This window comes from Mirounga leonina, unplaced genomic scaffold (genome assembly GCF_011800145.1).
Source record: "Mirounga leonina isolate KUSES-001 unplaced genomic scaffold, KU_Mleo_1.0 Mir_173, whole genome shotgun sequence".
In the NCBI taxonomy this organism is placed as follows: Eukaryota; Metazoa; Chordata; class Mammalia; order Carnivora; family Phocidae; genus Mirounga; species Mirounga leonina.
Genome location: NW_023270447.1, coordinates 27,521,930 through 27,545,336, shown reverse-complemented (window position 1 = coordinate 27,545,336; position 23,407 = coordinate 27,521,930).

The following is a 23,407-nucleotide window of genomic DNA, read 5'->3' as shown; positions in this document are numbered from 1 at the left end:
TATTATAACTTTAGGAAATTATATACTTTTTCAGGTGCTTGGAAGTCCTAAATCTTATATCTATCAAAGAATTACTTTTAATTTGACTTGACTGTTCTTTGTTTTGTTTGCTTGTCACTCTAACGACTTATCTGAGAGTTATTATAAGTAAATATCATTAAAAACACACAATTTCATTTTTGAGCTCATCACTGTTTTCCAGGTCAACAAATTATTGATAGTATTAATGCACCATCGCAATAGTGCATTAAATGTGCCTGCTGACAAGGAGCGCATTTTGTCATACCAAAATACGCCTCTTTGGCACAATAATTATTTTTAAGAAACAGCAGACTCAGGAAAAGCTCTGAAAACCAAGCACAAGTTACCTGTTTGTAAGGGGCATTTGAAATTATAGGAGAGATCACCTTCTCTGTAACAGGAAGGGAAGAGTGACTAAATCTCTAGAAATTTATCAACGGAGAAGGCAAGGATCTAACTCTGCATAACAATGTTACCCTTGTTTACTATATATTTTCCTGGTAACCTCTCAAAACTGCCTACTCACCCGCAACATCCATTTATTTAGCTAGAGATGATACTTAAAGTGATGGCTTGGGCCATTTGGGGGAGTTACTCAGTTTTCCTTGGTATCTACCATGTATACAGGAAGTATACATGTTATTAAACTTGTTTCTTTTTCTCCTGTTAATCTCTCTGAATTACAGGCATGTCTCAGTCAAGAACCTAGAAGAGGAAAGGGAAAATCATTTTTCCTACCCCACACCATGCCTGAGGCAGATGCTTTGGTTTTGAATCTCCTTCCATCCACTTTAGCTGTCAAATAAAAATCTCTTGTGTGCCACTACATGTATTTGAATAGTAGTAACAGAAGTTTCCCCAAAATCTCTCGTGTCAAACCATGACCAAAGATTAAATGTCAAAGCATGACCATAAATAATCTGTACACAAGCCTTATAAGAATTATACCTATTTTGATATAAGATTATATTTTACAATCTGTTGACATGGGCAACTCCCTCCTGTGTGATGTCAGATGATCCTCAAGGTCTACCTCAAAATGTCCCTCAACTATTTCTGGCATGTGTGAGAAAGGGTCCTATGTATGGTAAATTTTGACTGCCATCTTGTTCTCAAGTCATCTCAGATGTCAACTGTAAAACTGCTTTTCAATCATTCTCTGCTTTCTTTGGTTGTTAATTGGTTCTATCCATTTGTCACAGATGGAAATGCTTCCACTGTATAAATTCTAGGAGGTTAAATTGTTGACTTTCTGTCCAAATATCTCTTCTGGTGGAATGAAAAAACAAATCAAGAAGTCATTGCAGAATATTAGAGGAAAGATTGCTTATGGACTTCTGTTTTGCAACTTGTCTGTTGAGGGATTTGGAAGAATAGAATAAACGGAGAATTATCTGGGACAACAGGTCTAAGTGGAGATGGCTACAAATCCTGATTGTTTCCTTACAAAGAAAATGGAGCTCAATGTTTAGAAAGCTTTGTTTTTCTACAGAAAAAGCAATAAAAGTCATTTTATTATATACTGCTTTGGTGAAAGGGGCTAAAATCTAGGTGAAGTTAAAAGTGAATTGGTTTTTTTTAAAAAAATTGTGGATGACACTAAGTAGCAAAGTTCATCCTATTCTTTAGTCAGGAGGTGTGGCAGAAATCTGAAATGTAAAATTGCTCAAAAACATCTGCAACTGCCAGCAGTTAACTTATGGGAATAAAACCTTTTTTGTATAAGTGATTAGATTCTTGGGGCTTCAAAGAGAGTTGCAGCATCTTAATTACTTGGAACATAACTACTCCAGTTTAAAAAAAAAAAAAATTCAAGGTGAAAACACACAGTAGAATTAAGCAGTATTATTTCAACCTTGAAATTGAAGCTTTATCTTATCACTGTATTACCCTGTAATGGAAAACTGAACTTGTGTTAATCAGTATTCCTGATTACCAATAGGGAAATTGTGAGGATTTTTCAGAGGCTTCCTTTTATTTTAAATGAAATGTCATGACCATGATTTAGATAGAAATATTTTGCAGAGGATAAAAGGCTCTTAAAATTCTGATAAACACAGGCTAACTTCTGAGATTTATAACTTATTGAACTTTTTATGCATAAAACATTTAGGTTAATTCATTTAAATAAATGATTGGATTGTTTTGCTGTTACTGCCTCAGATTTGCCTGGTTGGGCTTTCTTTTCCATAAAGTACATTTAGTGATTAGCTGAGTACATTTAAATGCAATTTGTCTTGAATAAGAAAAATCTGAAGATAAAGTAGCTGTAAACAACTAACTAAATAAATAAAGCTATAACCATGCTAAAGGGAGACACAAAGCTGAGAACTGAATAGATAGAGTTACAAGCATTGAATATTGATTTGGGACTCTAGTTTGCAATAAATATGTTGGCCTATCTTGCTTGTTGGTTGTTTCATATTTTTAAACAGGCCCCAAACAATGCAAAACAAAACAAAAAATACATGAATATAATTAGCTTGTGTATAATTTCCTTCATGTCATTCTAGCAACTCTTGTTGCATGATCATGACAACCCAGGCTCAGGGCAATAGAGGCACAGAGAGTTTCTAGACCATTTCAATACACACAAGACAAAATGAGGTCCATATCTCTAAATCCCACTCCACGTTTATAGCTGGTAAGACCCAGACCTGGGTTTTTTCATGCTACTCTTCAGCAGAAAATACTCACAACGTGGTACAGTTCCAAGACAGCTTAAGTGACCCAGGTCTTAGAGATTCCATTTCAAGGCACCTCATGGTTCTTATTTAACTTGAAGAAGTAAAACGAAAAGTGAAATTTGCTCAGGATAAGATCTATAGTTGTGTTCTCCAAAATTCATTCACAGTTAAGAATTGAGCTGGGTTTGTCAGACTGGAACCCATTTCCACTCTGTTTGCTCCAAGATCCCCCTTTCCTGAGAGCCCTACCAACCAAAGGAGCAGAGTGGATCCTGAGAGTTTGTTCCAATGGCTATAAGAAAGCCTGGGATACATATGTACTCATGTAGGATTTCTCCTCTCTCATAAACTCTGTTTTTTATACCCTGAGTAAACCCTGTTGGGGAGGAAAAATTTTCCTATGCCATTCAATCTTCTTCTGCCTGGTCTAAGAATGACATGAGACAGAGTAGCAGGGGAAATCAAATTTAATTGAATAGGTACAAGGAATCCACATAAATATGAGATTCCAAAGACAGTCAGGCAAAGTGATATATATATGTCATCTTAAACTAAAAACAAGGGATTAAGGGTCCAAGATTTCAAAGGGAAGGAAAGCAACACACAGAAAGATGAATAAGAGTACATGTTTTGTAAACAAATGTTTGCTGGCCCATTCAGAAACAATGTGACATAGGAAGGAATTTTAACAAACAGACCTTGCTCGATTTCTCCCTGTCTACTACCCCTACTTCACATTATAATGTAGCTATCTATGGATAGCTCCCTTCCTGGAGCAGGAGCTTTATCTAAATCTTTTTAGGCAAGTAGGGGTAAGGTCAAAGTTTCTTCCTGAGTCTTCTGGGCCTGGATTGTTTTTAGCTTGAAATAATATTCAAGCCAAAGTGGCACATCATGGGCTGACTTACTCTGAACTTCTACAACACTAAGCATTTATAAATATCAATATATTTTATTGTTTTTGGTAGAATTAGAGAGAGAGTTATACAGACTGAAAATAAACTAGAGCATGAAAATTACAAGAGTAATGTACCATGGACCAAAGTTCCCGAGGATTAAAAATAGAATTATTATAAACCTAAGAATGCAGAATACAAAGGAAAATAGGTTTAATCAAATGATGATCTGCTTTAGTATTTTTTCATAATTTTTTAATCTAGTATAATTGTTTCCAAAATAAAAGAAATAAAAATAATTCTTACATGTTGGAATTGTGTTAGAAAAGCATTAAAATGTTCCATTCTCTCTTTGTTTATAGACAAAATAGATAAAGTGCTAATGTGCTAACAAAGGGATTTTATGAAACTCAGTGCTCTGAATTAGATTCTACTCAAAAGCAGTCTCCTTTTTGGCAAGTGCCCTACTTCCAAAGACAAAGGTCATATTTTTTTCTTGTGGAAATTCTTTATTCTTTTCTGACTTTTTACCCTGTTGCCCATCTCCCTTGATAGCTATTTTGGGTTAGTTATGCAGCTTAATTTGATCAGGCTTAGCACAGTGAGAGATCAGACTAATCTGGCTTTCTCCTTTTGGATCATTTACTGCAAAATGTTCTAGATCCTACTAAATTGCAGGAATCCTCTGACAATTGCACACACAAGGAGCATCTTTTGACATGTCTTCGTATTTAAACTTCCTTCTAAATATTAGAGACTGAAAATACATGGGCTGAGAGATCAAATGTATTCTTTGAAATGTAATTAGCTCTCAGTCTTGTTACCACAAACCATGTTGTTAAATACCTTTGGATAATCACATAACTGTGTACACACACACGTGCACATAAACATACAGAATAACATTTTCTTCTGGTTTAAAAAAAAAACTCTTAAGATTGAAAGTATAATAATGCTTTTAATATGTTACATTTTATATGCTAGATGACTCAATTTGATCTGAAATTCTTTTATAATAGGCACAATATATTGATATAATTAGTTTCTTTGGCAAGTGCCTGGAAATTTGAGTTCATTGAATTTTTGTTTTTTGTTTGTGATGTGTTTGATGCTTGTGGGGTGTGTGTGTGTGTGTGTGTGTGTGTTCTGTCTCCCCATTAAATATGCATCTTACAATTCTTGAGAATTGTTTCTCTTTGGTGTATAACATCATTGTTCATGCAGTTTTATGCCAATGTAACTCCTCAGAAGCACTCATTAACTCAACATAGAGCAATATAACATGAATTTTTAAGTTCAAATTTTTCAAAATTATTCTAGCCCATTTAAGTTGGGTAGAAAGTTCAATATTGCCATATTTCTTATGCACAAATTCATTTTAATATAAACTAATACCTACATTACAAAAGAAAATATGGAAAAAAGAAAATAGTTAAATAGTTAAAACCCCACCTCCATTAATTTTGAAAATTTTTGGAGTTTTTCTTTCAGCCATTGCATTCTAAAACAGACAACTTTTCCTTCTGACTTTATTTAAAACTATTCTGAACATACAGTAGAAGAGTAGTGATCCTCACCTGTAAGAGGAAGCTTAAAGTCTCTCCGCATAAGGTTTGATACCCTATATGTAAACTGCCCCTTATTTCTGTACTATCTTTAACCAGACCTGGTGAACATTATGGTCCCTGTTCACGTATAATGATGTACCTTTTCTAGTCTTGCCCTGTTATGTGTACAGATGGAAAAAAAAATTACAGTAAAAACAATCCTTGATGCTATCAATAAATTGCCATATTAACCCACCCCTGAAACTTGAATCCTCCAGGTTTTTTCAGTTATATGTGAGCCAATAAATGTCCTCTTATTATGTAATTTTTTTTTTATTATTTAATCTGATTTCCTCTGCCCTTCCAATTTGCTTAACAAGCAATTGATGTGATAAATCACTTTGTGGCATGATATTTATGAGCGAAAACTAATGAAGAGGGCTAATGTGCCCCATCCTCCTAGGTGAAGATGTGCATTTTCAAGGATGCCTTCTAGTGCTGGTGTCTTATCTATTGCCAGCCTGGAGTGAGGATTCCCTGCAGGCCACTTCTGAACACATTAGCAGTTATATGGGGATCCCACAGGGTGTCAAACCTTGTGTGAGTACCCTGTGGTACTTATGAAAAATACTCAAAGTCTGGATTTCACAGAGATGACAATCTAATATTAAGAAAGTCACATGCACATGTCAGTAAAAGTACAAGTGTTGGACGGGTCAGGGTGTGATAAAACAAGCTGCAGTATCAAAGCCAAACATACCTGTAATTGAGTATGGCTTTATGACATTACAACTTTGGGATTCTGATAGTGTTCCTGAGATTTCCAGAGCCCCAGTTTTCCACTTATGAAAAGAAGGAGCAGCAGCATTATTGCCATAGATGATATTTATTGAATGCTTGCCATGTTCTAGGCATGCTCTTTAGTACTTTGCATATTCTCACACATTTATTCCTTATAACAAACTTAAGTGGTAAACATTATCTCCCTATTCACAGATGATGAACTTGAGGCATAGAAGATTAAATAGACCCAAGGTCCCAAAGCTAGCAAGTGAAGGAGCCAGCATTTGACCCCAGGCAGTCCGAGTCCAATATCTGGATTCTTAACCTCTCTTCTACACTGCCTGGTGAGACTTTTGTGAGAATTAAATGAAATAACACATTTAAGCTATCCAGCAATGTGCAAAGACATAACTTCTAAATGCCTTCTGATTCCCTGATGAGCTGAGAAATTTGCAAAAGAGAAGAGTTTACTTGAAAGTGAAACTTGACTTATGACTTCGAGGAAAAGACAAAGAAAAGTTGTTCTATTTTTTGAAGATGCAAAGAACATTTACCTGAACTTTACTATACATCTCTGGATTTGAAATTCTTCTTTCCTCTCAGAGTACCTTCATTCTATTCTAAACCAGATTCATGTTTTATCCTCCAAATCACTCTATTGAGAGTTTTAAAGGTAAAATTGGAAGTAAGATCACTCCTTAGAAATGATATAGCTGCGATATAGGTTTCAACATGGACTTTGGAATACAAAGTTCTCTACAAAATATACCACGGCAAAGATTATTAGGTCTTGTCCATTTATAGTCTTAATCAGGAATGTTTATTCATTCAGTAAACATTTATTAAATTGATCAACATAAGCACCTACCTTATACCAGACAGTACAAAGCCCTGAGAATAAAAAGACAATTTATTTGTGTTGTATCACCGTGGCGACATTTTTCATTTCTTACTCCCTGTCATATTCGTCCTTCTTGGGGCAAGATTCCCTCAATTTAGTTTGAGGAAACCATGTCCTACTCCTCTCTCTTAGCTTATGAGCTTCAGGAGAACCTGGATTCATTTCCTGGCTCCCATAATACATGGCATCCCTCTGGTGAAAATAATTTGTTTGGAGATTAGTGGATGAATTAATCCTATCAATCACATTGAACCTCAGAAGTTTGCTGAGAATTTTGGGACAAAGATATTGGTGCTCTCATGCTAGGTGGCATCATGTGAATATAAAATCCTCTGAGCTCCCAGCAGACCAATTTCCATCTTGAGGACAGCTAACCTGAGGATGAAACCAACTCCATAGAGGCCAGAGTATTCAGAGGGGAAAGAAATTGCAACAGAAGTAATCCTTGGTGCTCTCATTAAATTTCTCTTACTAAGCCACCTCTGAAACTTGAGCCCTCTAGTCCTTTCAGTTCGATGTGAACCAATACATTCCCTTTTGTTATTTAAGCCAGTTGAATTTGGGTTTTACTTTTCTTAGAAATAACAGATTTCTGATTGTTATAAGTTCCTTAAGTGAATCTGATCTAAAGTTCTTTTTTTTTTTAAGATTATTTATTTATTTATTTATTTGAGACAGAGAGAACGAGAGAGAGAGAGCACATGAGAGGGGGGAGGGTCAGAGGCAGAAGCAGGCTCCCCACCGAGCAGGGAGCCTGATGCGGGACTCTATCCGGGGACTCCAGGATCATGACCTGAGCCGAAGGCAGTCGCTTAACCAACTGAGCCACCCAGGTGCCCTGATCTAAAGTTCTTATCTTTGATAGCCATGAGAATACACTAACAGAATGAGTTGCCCTCACTCCCAGGTGTTCTTGGCAAATATTTTAAGCGCCCTGGATCTCACTGGTACTCAGTGATTTAGCCACAGGGGATCCATTAGTTAGCTGATTTTCCAATATATTTTTTAGGCTTTTTATTATATTGTTATGTTTTCTGGTGTGATTGCCAAGATGAAATGAAAGAATTGGACAAATGTCTAAGCATTTTTATAACTTATTGGAACGTTTCAACCAGAAATGCCATTTCTGATAACCAAAGACTGAGTGAGTAGTAAACCTCCGGACTGATGTCTTTGAAGATTATCTTTAAAGACGTTGTACTATATCGGCTATTGTCAAAATGTCCTACAAAACACTGGGTATAGGGCGCCTGGGTGGCTCAGTTGGTTAAGCGACTGCCTTCGGCTCAGGTCATGATCCTGGAGTCCCTGGATCGAGTCCCGCATTGGGATCCCTGCTCGGCAGGGAGTCTGCCTCTCCCTCTGGCCCTCCCCCCTCTCATGTGCTTGCTCTCTCTCATTCTCTCTCTCTCAAATAAATCAATAAAATCTTTAAAACAAAACAAAACAAAACAAACAAAACAAAACAAAACCCACTGGGTATATTAGAAAAAACAGCAAGCACAATGGGGGGAAAGTATTATCACTGATTCTTCTGATTTATTCAGCCTTCTCCCCACCCCTCACTTGCTCTACACCACCCTCGGTAAACCTCTAGCTCTTGCTCAAATATGCCAGGCATGTTCCCATCCCTGGGCTTTTCCTTTGGTTCTTCCTTCTATGTGGGAGGCAGCTGGATTGCTAATACTCAGGTTTTGTTCCTCTGCATATCCACATGGCATTCTTCCTAACCTTTTTAAAGTCTTCACTTAAATATGTCTTTTCTATGAGGTTTTCCCTGTCACTTTACCCAAAATTATTAACACTCCCTTACAAGCCAGCAATTCTACCCTTTCTCTGCTTTATATTCTCTAAAGCACTTACCACCGTTTGACATACTATGTGCCTAACTTCTTTGTTTAGTGTCTTGTCTACACCCATGAAAATGTAATCTTTATGAGGGCAAGGTCTTTTTGCTTTGTTCACAGCTGTATCCTCAACACCTACAAGAGTCCCTGGCCCTCATTAGTGGGTAAATTCATGTTTGATAAATGGAGAAATCTGACCTTGTACTAAAATGGAATTATTTGTATTCCTAGATATCACACCACAAGAAAATCTCTAAGAAGAGGAAAACTTAAGATAAATGTAGTCACATATGAGAAGAGGTAAAAATAATTAAGAGTGTGTGGGGCTATGACTGAAATATGAAACTCTAGAACAAGGGAACATGCAGTTGAAGCTTGAAAAAAAGCAACATGCTCTATTTGGTATGGGTAAGGAATCAAGACATTTAATAGTCAAATGTAACGTATTGTGAGAAAGTGTCTAAAAGGTGTAATTCTGTATGAATCAAGAGCAGTTTAATGGGGAAAAAGCTGAAAATCCACATCTATCTCCAGCCTTCCCCATGGTGAGCAAGGAGCCTCATGGAGAAAAGATTGTGCATCACCTACTCCACGGATGGGTCAGGGGGGAAGTGACATTGGATTATCCCTGCTCTTAGAAATAAAATCACAGGACAGAATTCAAAGGGAAGTTTTCAGTTCCTGTCTTCAGAAGAGAGTCAAGAACTATTACCAAGGGGATAAAACTGTAAGAACTTTGTAAATGTCTGTAACCTTCATCATTGTCCCACGTTTGTTATTTTTATCTCTTCAATATTTTTCCCAGAGGAATTAGCAGGAAAATCCTTAGAACAAAAGAAGTCTGTATGATTCTGTCAAAGTTAGGTAAATAAAGGGTCAAACTGGCCTGACTTCACAAGCCTCTGACTTCCTTCTTGGTGGATAACAAAACCCCGAAAGATAGAGTGGGGGACAGAGGCTAATCAAAAAGAGGAAAACTGGCTGAATCTTGCCAGCTTGCAGCAAGAGAGAAAAGAGGAGCCCAGTGTGACATGGATTCTGCAGCTGGGCTGTAGAAATGTCTTGAAGTTCCCCAACATTTAAAATATCATTACCTCTAAAAGATAGAGTTCATATATAAATGCATTCAAACACTGTTTTATATACATTTTGGGTATTTTAAGCAAATGAGAAATGCTTGCGATTCTTTTTTGAAAGTGATGTTATGCCAAGCGTGTCTAAAAGCCTCAAAATCTACCTTGGTGAGCATCACAAGCCAAATCATAGACTGGCTGCATGATTAACTGGTTTAACCTTCTATGATTATGTTGAGTAACTGTGTTTAAATGAATGTGCCCATGGAAATCTAGGATAGTACATCCCTTGGTCGAGGGAGATGTTTCTAAATAAGGCAAAATATCAAATGAATTTGATAATGAAGCAAAATTTTGTATCTTGCCTCTGAAAATGTTCAGAAAGTTATGCCACACCAAAATGTCTATAAATGTTATCCCTAACTCTTGCCAAGTTTACCAAATATTAATAGTGGTACATTGCTATGCAGTTGTTTTCAACCTATGCCCTAATATTTAACAATTTCACAGTATTTATGTGATATTCTCCCCCCAAAACTCTATTTATACATTTTTTATTTCTCTATTAATAGACGAATGATTCTAGTCTCTTGATGGTACTTCACTCACTTGTGTTCTATCTCCTTGCATTCACATCTCAATAATATGCTGTAGATTACTGGGTTGAAACTTTGCTCCCATCCGAGCTTATCAGTAAACAATTGTGTCTATTGTCTTAAATGAAAACTACCCAAAAAAACTCCAGGATAGCAAGAAGTAAAGTGAATAAACAAGTTCTCACTCAGACCTGTTGTTTCCTTTTGGAATCTTCCATAAAGTGATGAGATGTCCCGGATGGCCAGCCAGACACATTCCTTGAATGATGAGACAGGTCCCCAACAATGGTGAAGTGTTCTATCAATCCCTGAGTGCTGTAACAATATACATGTGCAAACATTCTGTCCCAAAGAAAGGATTTCTGGTAAAATAATTTGGCTCACTCTCCCAATTCAAACAATTGCAGATACATTCCAATGTGTCATTTTTAATAAAGATAGGTAGCCTGCTGCTTCTTCATCCCAGAGGTGTTGCTGTACGCTGTGAATAATAGGGAAGCTGCAGTTTAGCCATACATGCCTATGAAGTCCTCACGGCAATATAAATAGGAGCTACTTCCACTGGCTCCATAGCAAGCATTCCTATTCTTTGCACACTTCATAGGGTTATGGGGTAGTCCCTCTTTTTTTTCCCCTAGGCTATTCAAATTTGAGTCAGAGACCAGCATAAATGTTATGAACTTTCTCACTAGCAACTGAATTAAGTGGCAGCATTAATACACAGATAAACTGTGTTATGTTCCCATTCCAAGCTGAATGATTCACTGAACAACTCATGTTTGCCATTTCATGTGACACCAAGATTTGTATACCCATCTTCATGTTCTTACAGTAACAATGCTATGCTCTTGGCAAAAGCTTCTAGAAAGCCAAGCAAGAGTAGTCAAAGGATAGAGGAGTGTGTCAGAAGCATTCAAAATGGATGGTTCTAAAGCTGAAGTGCCCTCACTTCTGGTTATTAATAAAGCCATTGGTACCCAGTTTCTCTTCTACATGGTCAGTTCTACATTAACCTTGCCAATAGGTAAAGATTACTAGCTGTACAAAACAAAAAAAGGAACATAATCTTGACCCCTTGGTTTGATATAAAGAGTTTATTCTTGGTACAGCCACTATAGAAAACAGTATGGAGTTTCCTCAAAAAAGTAAAAATAAAAATACCATATCATCCAATAATTCAATACCAGATATTTACCCCTCAAAAACAAAGACACTAATCCAAAAATATATATGCACCCCTGTGTTTATTGCAGCATTATTTACAATAGTCAAGCTATGGAGGCAACCCAAGTGTCCATTGACAGATGAATGGATAGAGATATGCTTATATATATACAATGGAATATTACTCAGCTATAAAAAGGGTGAGATCTTGCCATTTGTGACAACATGGATGGACCTAGAATATATTATGCTAAGTAAAATAAGTCAAAGAAAGACAAATACCGTACGATTTCACTTATATATGGAATCTAAAAAACAAAACAAATGATTAAACAAACAAACAAAAAAGCACAATCAGACCTGCAAGTACAGAGAACTGATGGTTGCCAGAAGGGAGGGAGTTTGGGGGAGGGGAAGAATGGGTGAAGGGGAGTGGGAGATACAGACTTCTAGTTATGCACTGAGTTAGTCATGAGAATAAAAGATACAGCATAGTGAATACAGTCAAAGGTATTGTAATAGTGTTGTATGGTGACCGATGGTAGTTACACTTTGGTGAGCATAGCATAAGGTACATAGAAGTTGAATCACTATGTTGTATACTGTGCCTAATGTAACATTGTGTGTCAACTATACTCAAATTAAAAAAAAAAAAGAGTTTATTGCTGGACTAAAAGAAGTAAGTCTGTGATAGGGAGGCTTTGGTTTAGGGACCCATTTCCTGATGTAAATAATCATTAGCAGGCCTACATGTATATAATGGATGACTAGCATCAAAATGATCTAAATTTTTAAAAGGTCCATAAATATTTGCTCCAATTTTAAAGCCAAAGCATATCTTCAGATTCTCAATGCCACTTCTATGCTCCTAAATATGCCTTCATATATGCTTAAGCTCTCTTCCCTATATTCTAGGCTTTAGGAAATTTCTGGAAGTTCTTACAAGACATTACTATATTTACTATAAACTCTCAGTACAAGTTTGGGTATTATGATCAAGAAATTCTACTTGAAATATGCAGTTTACATAAACATATTGAGAAGTCTTAATTAAGGGGAGGGAGGATAGTATAAATATGATTTTTCCTCAACCACTCCTACTAGTCACACTTTATTGAATTTTGATACCTCAACCCTTAATGAGAGTGGGAGATCCTTGAAATCTCAGGGTGCTTTTGACAATTAAAACTCGGTTTATGCTTGTTTAAACTTCAGTCATGTATCACTTCATGGCGCTCTTCTTCTCCCAACAGAGACTGAGCTTCTGGGCACATGGAACAAGAGCAGAGATAGAAGCATACATTGCACTACGTGTCTCCCTCCCACCTCCATTTTTGATGTTTGGTTAGGGAAGAGAGATGAGGAAAAGAAGGCAAACATCTTGTTATATATCAGGGCAAAAGTGGTGCTGGTGTTTTTGATTTGTACTGACTGGCAATGCCCTGTGTCTCATCACTGTTAGAATGTTGACCTTTGTGGGGTACAAGTGTGCGATTTGGGCTGCCCAGTGGAGTTTCCTCAGGACTCTGCTCAGACTCAGGCTCAAACTCAAGTCTTCAGCTTCTAAGCAAGAGCTATTGGAGTCTCCACATCCAGTATGGGGTGACCTCTGTTAGATGGGGGACCAGCAATGTCATCTGTGTTCAGTTACCTTCCATGGTGTCCCAGACTCAGAAAAAAATTCAAGTACCGGTACCCTTGCCAATCAGACAGTGGAAACATAGCTGAGTTTGGAATAAAGGGTTACCTAGAATCTTTTCTTCTCAGCTTTGGCATTAACTAAGGTAAAAATCAGATTTAACATTCTATAATATTTAAATAGGAAAAATGCATTAAATTGCCTGCTGTAAATGACAGCTCCACATTTTGCTGTCTGTGTGACCTTGACTGAGTCACAGTATCTCTGAGCTTAGATTTTCTCAATTCTAAAATGGATAATAAGAGTCCCTACTTCATGGTTATCTTAACTATATGGATATGTCAGATTAGCTTTATGAATAAAAAAGTATCTTTTTAAAATCCAGATATCTGTTACATGTTGAGATTAAAACTTCAACAATATAAAAAAAGAGCAAAAATTCATTTCCGCAATGAGTTCACTACTAGATATTTTCTACCAAAGCTATTTGTTTGTCCTTGAATGGTTTCCCAACAGTAAAAATACTTCTCATTTCCTTGGAGAAATTATAGTTTTGAGGACGGTTTAAGAACCACATTTTCTAGAGCAGTGAGTCTCAGACTTTACCTAAGAATTACTCACAAGTGAATTCAAATGCATTTTGATAGGCACATCCCTCAGACCTTCTGATTTAGTAGAAGTATAGTAGGGACCATGGATCTATGTTTTGCCAAACATCCTCTGCTTTCCAATGAATTTGAAGCAGGTAATCCCCAGACCACACTTAGAAAAACATTGTTTTAAGATGAATGTGAAACTTTCTCAGCAATGGGTACCTATGATTGTTTGCAGCTATTTCTACCTTAGTTCTCAAGGAATGCCTTGCACTAACAGAAAATAACACAGGGGCAACTTGTATGACATTGATTCTATAGTTACAGAAATAAAGTGATATTTTGAAATAATTATAGCTTTGCATACTTAATATGCACAGGCAACTCTGTTATCAAAACAGTGTTTCTTAGAGGTGTAGAAAAGAGACTGACCTTGAAAGTAATGAAGCACTGAATTATAACTCCCCCTAAGGGGAAAATGGCAAATCTTGATTTTTGTTATATAAATAATGGACATTTAATAAAAGAAGCAAAGTGATTACCGCAAATGATTTTTTCCCTAAGTATACTTTCCTATAAAATTTTTATTATGTTTTATCTCCATGTTAAATAAGATGGCATATTTAAAATCATGTAATAATAAGTGCTATGCTAAATATTTGCCTGGGAAGTTTTCGGACTCGATTTAAATTTGTGATTTTCTCCTTCTGTCTCTGTCTATCCTTCTCTGATTCAGAGCATTTCCCTTATACCAAGAAATCATCTAGAAAAATCTCTTTAGCATTTTAAATAATCTCCTCCCCAGCCTCCCCCATACCCTTACCCACAACAGCACTATTCCCCAACAGGTACCACTAATGAAATATTCCTGCTTCTGAGTAAGAAATACATTGAAATGGTAAGTGGCAATAAACAAACCAGTGATCATAATATTGAAATTTTTAAATAAAATAATGGACTATCTAACTACTTTGTATGCAGCAAGACAATGATACCATAAATGAGGGTGTCTTTTTTTCTAATGTAAACTTATCTTTGTCTCTGATTCAGGAGAGACCACCCCATCATCCAGACTTTTCTATAGGGGATAGACTTGTAAGCAAAATTTGTTGGAGGAGTCTCTTTGCTTATTCTGATATCTGTAGCAGCCCATGATTTTGCAACTGGGCTTGTCCTCATTTAGAATAATTTTGGACCTGAACCAGAAAAGTTGTGTTGTCTAGACTCAGTTTGATTTCCCATAATACTTCAGATCAGCACTAGAAGCATTATATAAAAGACATATTTGTTCTTGTGTCTCTTCATGTACAAAGCATAATTCAGGCCTGCTGAGAGCTCATTGCATTCAGACAACTGAAGCATGTGTGAACCTTATGTTATTCTGCCCTTTCTCAATATTTAAAAACTGATACCTATCTCTTCAAGAGGATAAGCATTTTCCTAAGTTAAAAAAAATCTCAGTGCAGGCTTGGCCTGCATTAACTCTATGGAATTCTTCAAATACATACCAAGTTAATGAAGGCTAAACCACGGTGGGCTAAATTTTTTGATAAATATCGAAGTCTTCTTTGATCCTGATAACCCACAAATGTTCAGCATGAGTGAGTTTTCACGGTCAGCATGCAGTGATTTTGATATTTAACTTAAGCTCTTGCCCAATGTGGTTTATTTCACTTATGTGGATGGTCTGCTTAGAACTAAGAAGCAGGAAAAATTGGAAACAGCAGAAGGGCACAAGACATGACGTCTAAGGCACTTTTTCCCATTTGGCTAAGCGTCTGCATCATTTACCTGGGGCTTCAAGGGCTCTCTCTTTGCATGTGAGTTCGTTTGAAGTAAAACAAACAAAATCTCAGAGAACACTTCTTCATTTTATTTTATTGACCAGCGCTGGTCTGCTTTGTGTTGTGAATCCTGGTCTCCCTTTCCCATCATGGTAAAGCAGTAGGAAACAGGAGGAAGGTTTTCACTGGAAAGAACTGCCTTCTCTTACAAAGCTTCAGTGATAACAAATGGCAACCCTCAACAAATCCATCATAAACTCAAAGACCCCCAATTTTCCCTGGGCCAGAATAAGGCCTATCTCTAATTTGTAGGATCCGATGGCCCTTAGGATTCAAATGGAAAGAGAGAAATGTATCTATATAGTTTATGCAACACATATATGTAACCTACTCTGTGATTCCATTTAGATGCGCTTAGAAATCAGGACAGTGGTCATCACTGGCAGGGATGGAAGGAAGCGTGAAGTGACTTCTGACGTGCTGATCATCTTGTTTTACTTGATCTTCTTGTTACTCGCTTTCAGTTTTTGAAATGTGTTTAAGTTATATATTTATGACATATATACTATCTTCATCCCTTTATTTATTGACAGTTTTTTTTTTTTTCAATTTACTTGAGGGAGAGAGTGAGCGAGAGAGAGAGAGAGAGCATGAGTGGGGGGAGGAGCAGAGGGAAAGGGAGAAGCAGACTCCTCACTGAGCAGGGAGCCTGACGCGGGACTCGATCCCAGGACTCTGGAATGATGACCTGAGCCAAAGCCAGATGCTTAACAGACTGAGTCATCCAGGTGCCCCCTCTATTTTTAAATGAAAAAATATATATATTTTTAATATATTTCATATTATCTATATAAATATACACACACATATATATATGTGTAACACACATTTTCTTAATCTCAGCACTATTGACATTATAGACCTCATAACTCTTTGTTCTGGGGAGGGGGGGAGTTATCCTGTGCATTGTAGAATGTTTAGAAGCATTCTTGACCTCTACTTATTAGATGGTAGTCGCATCCCTCTTCCTCAGTTGGGACAATCAAAAGTGTCTCCAGGATTGCCAAATGTCTCCTGGGAAACAGAATCTTGAGAACCTCTGATGAAACCTATCATTGTGAAAGACTATATGTCAGACGTGTAGAAGAAATAGTTCTTTAAGATAAGATTGTTTCCTCATAGCAATGAGTAATATTATCAGACGTGGAGAAGATTATGTGGGTTGGCATTATTTGAAATTCATGCGCCTTCAAAATCATTAAAGTTTATTATAGTTTTGATATACCGTGTTTCCCACTGCTTAATGTTCATGTGTAGCTTCTATAAATCAGATACTGCCAATTCAGAAATGCTTTTGACAACTGATTGATTGATTAATCTCAGTTTTGAGCAGAATAATTGGGAAGAAAAGAGAACCCATTATAGGACTATATTATTTATAGAAACAAAAGGGCTCAAAATTACCTGCAAGACAAATATACAAGGGTATTCTTAGTTCTAATAACAAAACCTTACTTTACAATTGGCTCTTGAGGCAGACAAGTAAGTAATTGAAAAGAATGCAAGTTGCCAAATCTCTGGGCATGAGGAATTCCTAATACAACTTCAGATTGTTCACAACAATCTGATAAAATTAGTAGTAACTGGGTTATTACAGAGACAAGCCAAACAGGAAATTCTGAGATAAAGTACTATGTCTAAAGATTCAAACAAAAAGGTGTTTAAGAAATGAACATTAACATTCTAGGCAAACATGTTAAAAGACTGTGGCACCAGACACGAACACCAGCAAATCTTGATAACTCTTTTTATTAGGACAAACTGCTTTCTGCTTAAAGGGCATTCGACATGTTTTTGTTTGGCTTTTGTTTTGGTCTTGGTTTTTTGCTATGTGTATTTCTTTTAAGACGACTTATGGCTTAAGAAGAAAAATAATGCCATCTGAATCCCATGTTTTACCAAGAACTGTTTATCAGCGTTTCATTCTGTGCACTCAGAGCGTAAATGCTTTCTTTTTTCCCAAAGCCAGATTTGGATCACTCACTTGAGCTGGGCCTGGGGGAGAAACACAGCGGGTATGATGAGCTGATTAATTACCAGAAATCAAATGCCTTGCAGTCAGGAGCTCTGTGCTTGAAAGCAAGCACCAGGACTAGAGGAATGGCAAGATCCACATGCATTCATGGACAGACAGGAACACCTCGGGGATTAAGTTTCACTGTGGCCTGAAACAAAGGACTTAAGAATGATTGTTTATCCTTGGCAGTATGACCTGTGCACTTTCTCTCTCTTTTTTTTTTTACAAGAGCTTTCAGCATATGACTTCTAAAGTCAAAGAAACCCTGTTATAGCAACCTCAAGACTTTTTCACCTTAAAAAAAATCTGCATGGTTTTCTCATTGCTTTTCCACCCCCTTCACACTCCTTGAAACTTAGGTAGTAATTCATAATTAAAGGTTAGAATATGTCTTATTTCAAGTCTTGTGTGCATAAATAGAACCCTCTGCAGCTGTCTTTTAGGAAGAGCTTCTCATTTAGAGGGTTGTGTGTGTCTACCAGGGAGATATAAACAGAGACAGAATGATATGAAATGTTGGGAACTATATACTGCCAGGCTCTGAAAACTGGAAAGCCATTAATAATCAGAGATGGGCAAGATCAGCCTGTTGACAAACTCCTCTCGTCTTCAAAGATCACAGAAATATGCAACTTATTCCCTCAGCTCACTGTGTAGGTTGGTTTCTTTTCCTGCCTAATATCCATAAAACCCGCATTAGAGTCACAGATCCATTTGTAAAGGAGGACTAAGGTCAAAGGGGCCAGTACTGAATTCTCATGCAGGGAAGTTTGCCTACTTTTAGTTGCTGTTTTTAGACTTTTGTTTCAAAGATCATTTGTTCCCCCAGAAACTGCTTATGTGATTTACTCTCTGCCTCCAGAGCAGCACCCAGAGATGGGATCAGGAGCTGGGATGCTGCTGGGCTGCTGCATGTGGGGGGGTCAACAAGGCGTGTTGTACCATTAGATACAGTAGATCCCGGGTTCCCAACTTCAAGTCACTGAAACACCTGAACCGCTCTCTTCAACAGGTAGATTTTTTTTTTTTTTTTTAAGAAAAGCTGTTGATTAAAAAGCGCACTAGGCTATGGAATGAATAAGTCATGGGAATAAAAGGCACAGCATAAGGAACAGAGTCAACGATACTGTAATAGTGATGTATCCAGACAGATATGGTGGCTACACTTTTGGTGAAAACAGCATAACATGTAAACCTGTCAAATCACTATGTCGTAACCTGAAATGAATGTGATCTTGTGTGTCAACTACACTAAAATATAAACAAACAAACAAACAAATAGACACTAGGCCAAATTCCTTCTAAACCACCCAAGTTTGTATGTCTCAGAAAACAGATGGATTGTGAGCTCTGAAAGTAAAACACAACTGTTCCGGGGCGCCTGGGTGGCTCAGTCGTTAAGCGTCTGCCTTCAGCTCAGGTCATGATCCCAGGGTCCTGGGATTGAGCCCTGCATTGGGCTCCCTGCTCAGTGTGGAGCCTGCTTCTCCCTCTCCCACTCCCCCTGCTTGTGTTCCGTCTCTCGCTGTGTCTCTCTCTGTCAAATTAAAAAAATATATTAAAAAAAAAATAAAAAAAAAAACACAACTGTTCCTTAGTTATTGACTTTCTTCTCGGGCTGCCTTAGAAAGCTCTTTGGCACTAAGTCAGCAGAAGAAGTGAGAGAGAAGTTCCTCAAGTTTGAGGGAAGGGTCAAAGCTGTACTATAAATATTTTGAGATTAACCAGTGGCATGAGTGGCGTTTATGTTTAAAATCTACTTACAAGAGAGCACCAACACCAATAGGTGAAAACATGAGATGGAAACGCTTTAAGATGCGTGTGGAATTTATCAGCTTTTGCACTGTGAGTGTTCTCTGTTTTGGAGTTCCCATCTTCTGGCCTACGAATCTAGCATCCTCTGGCACAGAAGGGCATTGGGAAAAGGGGGACTCCGCATCCTGGAAGTCATGAGTCGAATCACCCTTGTTTGGCATGTTCTTGTTTAGAAGCCAGCTGCCATCCAGGTTGGTGATCCTTCTGTTGCTAACTAGAAAATGATTCCTCTTTGCTATGTGTAAATTTCAAGACTATAGACACATATACAAATGTAAGAATTGCAGAGGAACACTACGGATAGAAACTAGCTTGACTAGAAAATAAGAGAAAATAGAAAAAACAAACACAAAACTAGAAAATAGCCATGAAAATCACAATGACATGAAAGTTTATCTATAGAACTCCAAAAAAACAAGCTTTTAAAAAAGTTAAATAAAATTTGTCTTCATTACTTATGCACATTTTTCCCTGCCAGCCCTTTACTCTGTCTCTCTCTTTCTCTCTCTCTTTCTTTTTTTTTTTTTCTGCGCTGATCTCAGGCTTGTTTTATTCCTTGCCTACTCTGTCCTACACTTCATTCTCCAGTGATTTACTGAGCTCTTCTTCTGTTTGCTGGGGGAATATAATGATGAAAGAGGGAATCCATTTCCGTGCCCAAGTAGCTCATACCTACACACTCAATACCCACTTTTCTATTCCTATTCATTAACTTACCACACTGTTAAATGGCAATTATTCCCCCTACTTACCCTTTTCCCCACATTTCCTTTATTTTGTTATTTTTAATTACCTGAAATACATTTTATAGATATTAAATATTTATGGAGTTCAACATATTTATCTATGGTGTTAGAATTTATGGGTAAGTTGGAGGGGATTTGTTGAATATTTTACAAGAAAATGCAGGTTTAGTGACATTTTAAAAATTATTTTCAAAGATAGTCTCCTTATTGGATAAGTGGTAATCATTTATGGATGATATCTACCCCTGAGCTTCTTTAGTATGATATTTTGAAGAGGCGATTTTTACAAAAATTACGTCTGAGTTTGAAATACATTGCATGACTCCCCCCTCTTCTTTTTTGGCAGAGGATTTACCCTTCTAATTATGTTTACCTTAGGCTAATATTAAAATTGGTTTGCATTCCTTGACATAAAAACTGCCTCAGGGAGAGGTCACAGAAAGAGGGACTTGACCCAGAAACATGCAGACAAGGGAGAAGTCTGCCCAGGGGTGCAGATTTAACCTAGATAGTACAGAAAGTGGATAAGCCACAAACATATAACCAAGAGGCACTTGTCTCTAAAAAGTGAACTAGAAACCTTATTAAAACTCTTGTCTCTTGCTAATTTTTTTCCATTTTTTAAAATTCTTTATCCCCATTCTGATAAAAACCACAAAAAAACTATTTCCTAGTCTCACTTTTTTATTTTCCCATTTTCTTTTTGCCTCTTTAGAAGAAAATTTTCTAATTTGGGGGTAATCCAAAGCAAAAATATTTCAGTTGGCAGGAATTTTAGTGATGCTCTTTTTCCTTTTTTTTTTTTGCCCCTACCCTAGATGCACTTATACATAACTTGGATGACATCTCTTCTTCCCCACATCATCATTCACTCTGTGTAGGAAAATAATAACAATTGTAATTAAATAGTGCTTTTCTCTGATGAGCTCCAAGTGATGAACAGCCATTATCTCAGGAGTGGACATACTATTCCTGTGAAGTAGGCAGGAGATGGGTAGTATTATTCTCATTTCACAGATGGGGAATCTGTGTCATAGAGAGGTTAAATGAATTGTCCAAGGTTATACAGAAAATTACTGTATGTTCAAGCCACATGGTGCATCCTCTTTTAGAACCTACCACTTAAGAGAATCAGCCATGTTATACCTTATTAGCAATACACTCATCACTAATGACTGTGATCAACATAAAGACAGTCCATTGGAGTCTTCCAAGCATGAGGGAGTCAATAGTTAGATTAAAAGGTCTACAAAGAGAGGAAATACATTATCCCTAGAGCCCAAAATATAAACTCAATCATCAACAGGAGGCTTTTATTGAGCTCCTGTTATTGCCAGCTACTATACTCATGCTGGCAATACTATAACCATGAAGACTCAGTCTTTGCTTCAAGAAACTTAAAAGTTGTTGAATAGAATGCTTATCTTCAACAGAAACTTATTTATTTGTAAGGAAGTATATAAAGCTGTGTGATCATTTGCTAAACGGGTCCAAAATATGATTTGGATCTCAAAGACTTCATAGAATTGCTTGATACACATTTCAGATCTTTCTGATTTCCCCTATACTGTCCAAGTCATATTATACACAGGGCAATGAATTTATCTCTAACCCCTTTCTACAGGGGTCACTTTTAATCTTCTAAAATATTATATTAAATGAGAACGAAATGCAAAGTTGTCCAAATTTTATATATATATGTAAAATCTATAAAAGCATATGTATGTATGTGTATATATGTATACTTATATATTACTTGTATAAGTAATATATTAATACTTATACTTAATTATATTACTTATATTATACTTAATATATTTACACAGTCCTTTTGTCAGGACTTAAAGGGAATTTTTTAATAGTAGATGAATAAGCTTGATTGTTCAAACTCTTATGACATCCAATTTGGAGACTTAAAAATGTTTCAATTTGTGCTTCTCTTTAACATCTAGAGTGCAGACTGAGTGTTTTCTCAACAAGTATGTTTTTATTGTCATGTTTGAATAAATTGATTATTTAATGTATATTGGGTATCTTCATCAATCTTCACAATGCTACTTTAAAGCTACTCTGGCCTTCTGAGACATCCTTCCTTTCCCAGCCTCCACTCAATCAGAGTAGCTTTCAGGAATCACTCATCTATCTTCTCATCGATGTTACAACTCACCATCTAGAAAACTGTCCCATAAGCTTTCTACACAAACTGGGAATATGGCATGTGGAAATCATTAAGGATATTATAAGTAGCTTGCACAATCAGCACATGCCCAGAGCGTAAAGGATATTAGCCATTTTATCTATGTCAAGTTCACCATTCCTCTGCTTTATAGTCATACAGTTGAGAAGTGAACATTGGTTGGTAATTTGTACTTTCAACTCCTGTGTTGCTGTACAATGAAAACAATCTCTCTAGGTGCATATTCTGATTCTTATGTAAAAATCCACACATTTACAGATATGTATACAAAGACAGATTTCTACACCTATGTTTTATGTATTAACTAAAAGCTTTTTCCTTAAAATGCAGTGTAAGTTCCATTTATTGTTTATTTTTTTCCAGCTTTATGGAGGTTAACAAATAAAGTTGTGAAAATCCTTCCATTTGAGACATGAATTAAACTGACTGGCATTATGCTAAATGCAGTAAACCAGATAAAGACAAATATAGCATGGCATCACTTACATGTGGAATTTTAAAAAAGAGTCTATCTTAAGTAAATAAATTAATCCATCAGCCACTTCCATTTTTTCTTTTTTTTTTTTTTTTTGGTTTGTTTTAAGGTTTGTTCTGTAAATCTTTTCATATATCCTTACTTTGCTACTTCAAGATCATAAAGGTTTGTGAAAATATACTGTTTTCCAGATAATAAGTTGTTTAAAATTATCTAAGTATTGTCATATTTTTCTGGATGTAAAGACAGAAACATAGGCAAAGATACTTGAACATTTTGCTTTTAAAGAAATCAAATGTTCTCAGACAAACTGCAATGTCCACATTGCCTGTGTTCATAGTTAATATCAATTCTCTGCTCTATTTTGTCTACTCAAACCTAAACTTTTATATTTACAAAAGTTAAGTGTCATATTTGTATGCACACTTCAGTTTTTGTTTGTGATCAATAATGTTCCTACTCTACAGGTATTCAAAATTGAATGTTTCAGAACCTTGGGAACAACATGTCTTGATGTGAGGCTTTACTATATACTATTATTCACAGTTCCTCTACTGACAAATAAT